Source organism: Protopterus annectens, chromosome 10.part0 (assembly GCF_019279795.1).
Source record: "Protopterus annectens isolate FY-2018-M chromosome 10.part0, PAN1.0, whole genome shotgun sequence".
Taxonomy (NCBI): Eukaryota; Metazoa; Chordata; order Ceratodontiformes; family Protopteridae; genus Protopterus; species Protopterus annectens.
In genome coordinates, this window is record NC_056744.1 from 1,180,934,370 (window position 1) to 1,180,943,752 (window position 9,383).

The following is a 9,383-nucleotide window of genomic DNA, read 5'->3' on the forward strand; positions in this document are numbered from 1 at the left end:
ATATAAGAAAATCTCTTCAGACAGAATGTGGTAATTATTAATTATTGGTTTCATAGACATCTGCCACTAAAAATCACAAAGTGGTTAAATGAATGGCAGCTTAAAGCTATCACACTTTCTTGATTCCAACGGATATTTGTTTAGTGGAGTGTTGTTCATGTCACTTGAAAATTGCTATCTACATGTTTTTCTTTTTTCTGAAGTGGTTAGAAAACACATTTGTGATTGGGCTTAGGCTTTCAATTAAATGTTTACTAACTTTGTAAAATAAAAGCATATCTGAAGTTATATTCAACGGTTGTTCCCATTGTCAATGAATACTTTTGCAAGCAGTAGATGACTCTTTACAAAAAAAAAAACAAAAAAAAAAAAAAAAAACACGTACAACTGAGCAGCTGTTTCTAGGATGACGATTGCATCTTTGCAGCTGTCTTTATGGCTCATTGACTGGATGTGCACCATATGTATACATTTTTATTTTCTGTGTATGACATAACTTTTTTTTTTACAGTTACCTATTTATATTATGAGAACTACATGAAAAGACACTACATTCGGAGCTGTGTGACCACATTTAAACTGTTGCCTCGATAACGGAAAAGTACCCAATTTTCCCTTGCATGTATACATTTCTACTTATATTGTAGTGTCTGTAGCTGTCTTTGAAATATGTACAATACTTCACTTCTTTAAATCATTCCTTTTTCAGTTCAGGTTTTGTTTTGTCAAAACGGCAACAATATTTCAAGGACACAATTAATATTTAGACTAATGTTTCAAATAAATAACTTGTCAGTTGCCAATTGAGTTAGTTTAGAATGTATGATTAGTGCAAATATAGCATGTTGCAAAATTAATATGCATTTTTTTGTGTGCTCTAGAGACTGTCATATGCAAGTGACATATATAATGTAGCATATATAGAGCAGATAGCTTATGGATTCAGGTTGTTAAAGTAAATTATGCTTATTAATCAGGCATTTAAATTCACAAGTAATTTGGGGACATTTCAGTTGAATTTCCAGGAATGTGTAGTCCAATGTGAGTAACTGAGTCCACTTTTCCTCATAAACATATGTCACAATTCATTAAACTAGACAGAGTCTAACATCTGTCTAATAATCATTATAAAGGCAAAGAATAGTAATTTCCTAGCTCTTCAAACTTTCTGATATCGTAAAACGTTGACAATAGGTTGTTTTAACTGGAAGACTAAAACATTTCAATACTTCCTTGTGAATATATATTTTTACTTTTATTGTAGTGTCAAGAACTGTATTTGAAATCTATGAATTACTTTATTTCTTTCAAGTAATTCATTTTACAGTTCAGATTATATTTTGTCAAAATGTCAATTGCATTTCAAGGGCACATTTAATATTTAAACTGATATTTTAAATGAATAGCTATCAGTTACCAAGTGAGTTTGTACAGAGTGTGAGGTAACTGCAAAGATAACATGTTGCAAAACGTAATATGTATCTTTTCTTTGCTCTAGAGACTGACAATTTCAAGTAACATATAAAATGTAACTTTTACAGTGCAGACAGCTTGTGAAATCAGTCTGTTAAAGTGAGTAATACTTTTAATCAAGTAGCTACATTTCAGTGCACATGTAGTATTGGAACATTTCAGTTGTGCTTCCAGGAATATGTAATCCTATGAGGATAAATCATAAAATATTTACAAATAATCCTATTATGTATTTATTTTACCTTGTTTAGGTTGTTTTTCATTTTAATAACTAAACAACATTACTTTTTCTTATTATTTGTTATCTCTGAGACTAAATGCACTTTGCAGATTCACGGTGTCCTTAGAAACTGCAGCAATTGTTTACTGTTGCTATGGCAATACAAATAGAATGTGAAGAAAGCTTCACTTCTCTTAACCAACAGTAAATTTTCCCCTCCTTTTTTATGTATTTGTTAATTCTAAAAGGAAATAATTCAAAGGACATATGTACATGAATGGAACATTTCAGAGTTAATCACGAACATGTCCCCAATCCCAATAAGCACAACAGTGACCATCATTAATCTAATAAATAGTGTAATAACAATTAATTAACTTCTATTCCAATTAGTCTACCTTAAAACTAGATTATTTTAGACTATTATTTATCTATGTATAGATAGTGAGTTATTAAATATATACAGACTATATTAGTATAGTAAATAGGAGAGAATTTAGAAAGGGAAACAAGATGCAGTTAAAACAAATAATGAGAAAAGAGAGAAGAAAGAAAGAAAAGAGAAAATTACGAGAAAATGCACATATACTATGTATATTGATTTACAGTAAAAATATTTTATGTGCTATATAACCCTCCTTCTGTGAAAGAAAAGTACCCTGTTTTACATACCTGAGGTAATGTGAAATCTCTCATGTGTCATCTATTTTCAATAAATATAGATAAAGATTCCAGTAGTTAGTTACCTTTGTTTTAAAATTCCAAGTAGTAAAATTGGTCCTTTAAAGTAATGTTAAAACAATTCATATCATAGTAGATGCTTTGAGAGATTTGGCTGTAACAGTATTAGTCTTTTGCTTCTTTTTGACATTTGTCCAGACATTTGTTTCTTTTATTCTCTTGCGAGAAGGTGAAATCCAATCCATATTTTCTGGTAAAGTAATCACATTATTAGTTTTAATAAATGAAGAGGCTTCCTCTAAGTCAATAAAAGTCCTCATCTCGTTGGCATACAGTATTCTTATCTTAGCTGGATATGCAAGTTGTGCCTTGATGTTATTTTGTTTCAGAAACATTATCATTGGCCACACTTTTTTCCTTTGTTCCATTATTCTAGATGAATAGTCATTATCAAATCTTATCAGGCTCTGTTTATATTTTAGAGGTGCCTTCCTCCAAGCAGATCTTAAAATCAGTTCCTTGTCCAAGTATGAAAGAAATTTGATAATTATTGACCTAGGAGGAGAGTTTGAGTTAGTGGCAGGTTTCCCAAGAGCTCTGTGTGCCCTTTCAATGTCAAAGGAAAGTCCTTCTTTTAAATTTAAAAAGTCAGGGATCCAGCTTGATAAAAATGAAATAATATCCTCACCTTCTGTGTTTTCATGTAATCGGAAAATCCTGATGTTATTTCTCCTCTCCCTATTTTCCAAGTCATCTACTTTATTAACCAACCAAGTGTTTTGTTTAAGAAGCAGTTCTTTCTGTGTTTCCTCTTTCTTAAGTCTGCTTTCTAAGTCATTTAGAGAAACCTCTATTTCTGTTAACCTTGTCTGATGTTGTTGTAGCATTTCCTTGAGGGTGTCAGTCTGTTTTTGACTGCTTGTTTTAAGATTTTCTAGGTTCTCTTTAAAATCATCCATCTTCAAAGACAACTCCTGCAGGGTAGATGCAACTGTTTTAGTTCCTTCTTTAAGGCAGCATCCTGGTGAGAATTCTTTGAGTTGCTCATTTTAACAAGTGAATATATCTCCAAGCTTTTTGACAGGAAATTATTTGTAAAACTTCACCAATGTTTCTAATTATGTAAATTAGTCCTTTATCTATAAAATTTTATATTTTGAAGAAAAAAAAAGAATATTTGTTCCTTTCTTGTTTAATTAGTTATATGGAGTTCTAAAATAATGCTGCTTTCAGTTAGCCATTCAGGCTCCGCCCCTAGACTATAATATTTTGTCTCAAGAAAGTTTTAAACATCTGGGACTAGATGGCACTGAAGATAGTTGACAGGATAGTGCTGAATTTTTTCAGCCACCAGGGGGCACTACTGATCCCCAAAAAAAAAAAACACTGCTGCTATCCATACAGAAATAAACCATTTAGACTCCTTGTTTGAAATGCTTGCAGTTAAATGGAATAAATTCTCCTTATATTTTGGGCCTTTTGGTTTGTGAGAAGCTAGGGGTGGTGAAAGGAATTCACAGATTAAAATCAACGTGTACATGGATAAAAATAAATCACACTTCAATACAGACTTTTCAGATATTAGGTAGAGCCATAGCAACGATGTCCTGTATCATTATACATATTTGTTTAGATGCTTATTAAGAAGTTTGCCTGGAGAATATATCACATGCAGTTAAATCTTCATTCTATGATAAGGATGCATGATCCTAGGAAAAAAGCCAGTACCACTCATAAGTAAAGTAGAATATAAATGAAGAAAATAGAGTGCTTGGTGTCATTGACAAGAATTAGAATAGATGGAATACATGAATAGTATGGTCCCTACTGTGAAGAAAGGCAAGATTTGCATTTGTATTGATATGCAAGATCCGAGGAGAGTTATTAAAAGAGGATATTAGGCATTTCTTATAGTTAAGAAGTGAGCCCATCTTAGGGAGGAGGGTGCACATGCTCAGAAAACACTCATGGGTTTCTCTGGTGGAGACTGAGAAAACAATAGCTTAATATTTGCCTGTGGTGGGCAGGGCATTCCTGCTGACACCAGCCCCTTGCATAAGTGAAGAGTGATTTTTCTTTTTTTTTACCACTACCACTGACTTCAGGTAGTACCTTCCCTTAGAGTCTCGATCTCCACAAGTCCCATCCCTGGCCACTTCTCAGTGTGATCCACACAGGGAGGGTCTCCCTGCTGGGAAAGCACATGAGCATGGGTCTGCCATACCCATGCAGAGGTGGAAGGAACCAGAGGTATGAGGCATGCCATGGCAAGCAGTGCAAGACAAGGTAGGCAGGGGCCATCACATTGTGGTCTGGGTTGTTTTTTTATAGTCCTATGCCCATCCCCTTTATGACAATATTATGTCAGACAGGGTGGACCATGAGGAGAGTATGAAGCACTGACTACTCACTGGGCCCGTTAAGGCATGCACACCTACTCTATTTTCCCACCATACTCCAGCCATCTGTCAAAGCTCTGAGCTCTAGACTCTATTAGAGCTTCACTAGAGAGACAGAGGTACATCCCTTCCCTTTAGGACAGGCACACCCATCCTCTCTCCCAGCATTATCAGAGTCCAAAGCTGCTAATCAAACTCAGGTCACCTAGGTCATAGTCAGAACTTTATCACTTTCTGCCACCAGATTGTCTCGGGGCAGTGAGGAGTGGTGAAGCAATGATACCTGCTGCATATCCCAACCATGGTTGCTACTAAGCAAGCACATGAGGTAGAGTGTGAAAAAGGAGAAGCTTTCAAACATCCTTGATGAGTGCCTAAATGATGGCCACTTTGGTTGACTCTTACCCTCAATGATGAAGGAACAGATGGGTCAGCAGCCCAGAAGGAGGATGATGATTGCCAGGTAGAGATCAAAAAATGAAAAAAATATATACACCTACATGGAGACAACATAATACAGTAAATGCACATACATGGAGAAAACATGATACAGTAAATACACATACATGGCGAGAACCTGATACAGACTCCACACAGACAGTGACTAGAAACTGGGACTGAACTCAGGAACCTTGTTATTTGAGGTAGAGGGCTGAACCATTGCCATTAACATTCTATGCAATTACATTAGAAAGAATAACTGAAGCAAGAGCAACAGAACATTTTGATACTACCTGTTGACAAACTGACTGGCTGGAGAGAAGAAACCCTGCAGCTTAATGAGTCTTAGCCCTCCCAAAAAGCAATATAATTTAAACATTGACTGTAGCTGGAGAAGACGGGCTGTCTATAGTATATTTAAAAGATAACCAAAGCACAGACCAGAAAATGTCACTGGGGAAAGAGTGATTGATAGTCTGTCAGGAGATTCTGAAACTAAGCAGTAATTCTGAGTACTGCCATTATAAGTGATAGTACGACCAGCAGGAGACATATGGGCAAAAAATATCATCCTTATGAACAAAGAATGCACTACAGGAAAAAGCGTGCCAAGGGTAAAAAATCATGTCACCATGACTGTACATCCAGTCAGACAATTTTTCTTTAGAGAAGAACAAAACGTGTGTGTGTGTGTGTGTGTGTGTGTGTGTGTGTGTGTGTGTGTGTGTGTGTGTGTGTGTGTGTGTGTGTGTGTTTATTAGTTACTTGTAGTGCTACAAATTATAGAATATAAAGATAAATTAACAGAATAGGTTTCTTCAGATTCTGACCCATAGTGATCCTTTAAGAAGCATCTCTGCTTCCCCACTGAGCCTGATAAAGCTTTTGTGCTGAAGGTTTGCATCCTGAAAGGCACAACAATGTAGCAAGGCTGTTAAACTGGAGCCTATATAAATATTATAGCATGCAGGTAGCTGAGAGGCATTGGAAACATGAGTACAAAGGATTAAAGAAAATGAAGAAGTTATGATCACAAGGGGATCATCCCATAATAACAGTTAAGAAACTAGAAGCAAGAAATACAGATATTGTAGTTGAAGCCATAAACAAACTATGCAATAGAAGGAGGAAGCTACTACATAATAGAGCAAAATCCCAAAAAGGGAAGGCATCTCTGATCAGTATTAGCAAAAACCTAAGGGCACTCATAAAATCATCTAAGACCAGCTTCGAGAGAAAAATTGCACAGGACACTAAGGATAATCACAAGGCTTTCTTTAGTTATGTTAGGAACCTGGTGGGAATTCCCAGATATGCTCAGAATTAGTCCAAAATGACAAAAAATACACCAAACCCACAGACATTGCCAACATCCTAGCTGACAGGTTCAGTGCAAACTTCTCCCCCCCTCCCCACCAAAAGGGCAAATATCTATCCCAGCAGAGTGCTGCCCCCCTGACATCTCAGATGCTCAGGTAAGAGCCGCCCTCTCCAAAGCAAAAAACACAGCATCAATGGGACCAGACGATGTCCTGGGCTGCATCCTACATGAACTCCAAGAAGAACTAAACCCAAACATAAAACTACTGTTCAATCTCAGCTTTACTACAGGATATGTACCCAAGGAGTGGCGTACAGCAACAGTGTTCCCTCTCCACAAAGGTGGTGCCTCAACGGACTCTGTAAACTATCACCCCATAAGCCTGACTAGCTTGGTCTGCAAAGCTATGGAAAGGATCATCATGGACCTCATAAATAAAGATATTGGGGACCTACAGACACTGGATCCTACCCATTTCGGCTTTGTTAAGGGCAGATCCTGCCTCTTAAACCTGGTTGACTTCTTTGAAACAGTCACCAAGGCCATTGATGAAGGGAAGGTGGTCCACACAGCCTACCTGGACCTCGCAAAAGCCTTCGATACAATACCCCACTCAGGCATTATAGATAAGCTTACCAGCTTAAATATAAACCCCTATGTCACTAGATGGGTTGCAAACTGGCTTAAGGACAGAACCCACATGGTTAGAATTGCTGGAGCCATGTCAGACTCCAAACTAGTTACAAGTGGCGTCCCACAAGGCTCAGTCCTGGGACCTCTCTTGTTCGGTATATATTTCTCGGAGGTACAGGCCAACATGGAAGGACTGTGGCTGACCAAGTTCACAGATGACTGCAAACTGGGTGCCATAATCGACTCTCTAGCTGACACAAGCATCCTACAAAAGGGCCTCATAGAAACAGACAACTGGTGCCAGAGCCATGTCCTCAAGCTAAACACCAAAAAGTGTATAGTCATCCCCTTTGGCAAAAACAAAGTGCCCACAAATTACCACATAGGTGGTAATCCATTAAGTACAGAAGAAGTAATTAGGGACCTGGGGACCCAAGTTGATAGCAATCTCTCATTTGACAACCACGCGGCCAAAGTGGTTAGAAAAACATTTTATATAGCCCACCTAATCATGAAGGGATTCACATCTAGATTAGAGGAGGTCATCGTGCCTCTTTACTCATCCCTCATCAGGCCCATAATCGAGTACAATGCCCCTTTTGGGATGTACCTTACCAAACACCTGCAGCAACTGGAAAGACCCCAAAAGTACCTCACCAAGAGGATCAAAGGGCTCAAACAGATGCCATATGCTGCCCGGTTAAAGAAACTCCAGCTCTACTCAGTGGCATACCGCCTGCTCAGAGGCGACCTGTGCCTGATGTATAAAGCCATGTCCAACCTGGAATTAAGGGACATGCTGCACCTCAAAAAATCCAAATCCCATCGAGCTACACGCTCGAGAGACTTGAACCTCAGCACTGAAATAAATAGGACATGCTGGAGGGACAGATTCATAACCCAGAGGCTCCCTTCACTATGGAATAAAATCCCAGTCCAGGTTAGGCAGAGTCCCTCATTGACTCTCTTCAAGAGGAGTCTTGATGAGTGGATGGGAGATCGTAGGTTTACCCCGGGTATCACTTCTGTGTCACTGTTAGACAGAGGCACAGTATACTAACCTCGAAAAAGGGCATAGCAAAATTAATTTAAAATGGGTGGCGAAAGCCAAACATACTCTGGTGGCTAGGCTTATAAATGCCCCAGGGCAGATAGCCTAGTATGAACCTATGAACCTATGAACCTATGAAGCTCTGAACCTATGAACCTATGAAGAGAAATGTATGGAAGCACCATTGATTATCATCACTGTTTCACCTGGTGATTACAGTTATTATGCAATGAAGCACAAAATTATAAAATATTAACATGTTAAACAGAAACTAGGATAATGTGGAATAACAACATCCAGATTGTTCCACTGATAAAAGGAGCAACTGAACTAATACAAAATAATTTCTAAAGCATACTTATAGATGTTACCAGTACATGTTACTCCATATGAACTGTTCAAGGAAATGGTGCTCAGTACATTGTGATGGCTATGAAGAGCATTTGGACAGACATCAAAAACTGAAGTAAAACTAATGTTATGAAGTTTAATTATGCCCTGATTTAAGACTCAAGTGCACTTCTGCCACAGTATTAAAAACACTAAATACATGGAGGAGTTAAATGACAGAAATCCCTTCAACAGGCTGTACATCATTCCCTTGATATCAGATCTAATGAGAATCTTCTTTTCAAAAAATTTGAAGCCATAATTTGTATAGCAATACCCTATTCAGAACTGTCATTAGTCCATTCTAAAAAACATTGTTATACTTGTACAACTGTCTGTGAATGTATTAATTACTCCCACTGTTTGTTGTTCTTCAAATGTATTATTTTCACTTATATTTAGCTCTTTTTGTTTTAGTACTTAAGTAGCTTTTCTCTTGAGGCATCTGCTGAAAATAATCCACAACCCAACTAGAAATCCCAATTAATAAAACATTAATAATAAATAAATAAATAAATAAATAAATGAACAAATAAATAAATACATACATACATATATACATACATACATACATACATACATAAATAAAGGGATATATCTTATTGTAAATAAATCTGATGCTGTCATCTAAAGCATTTGGCTGATAAAATACTAATGTGTAATAAGCCATATTGCAACTGCATTATACTGACAGGTCATAGTCAATGTAGCAGTTTGAACTATGGGGTCACAGGTTGGTGGAGAAGAGAGGAGACAGTTGGACGCATTGCAGTA

At 37.1% G+C, this 9,383-nt stretch overlaps 1 protein-coding gene across 1 annotated transcript in view; it reads left to right on the top strand.

The window, feature by feature from the left end:
* Nucleotides 1–9,383, top strand: part of CCDC17 (coiled-coil domain containing 17) — a 785,488-nt gene that overhangs the window by 761,986 nt on the left and 14,119 nt on the right. The window lies entirely within an intron of this gene.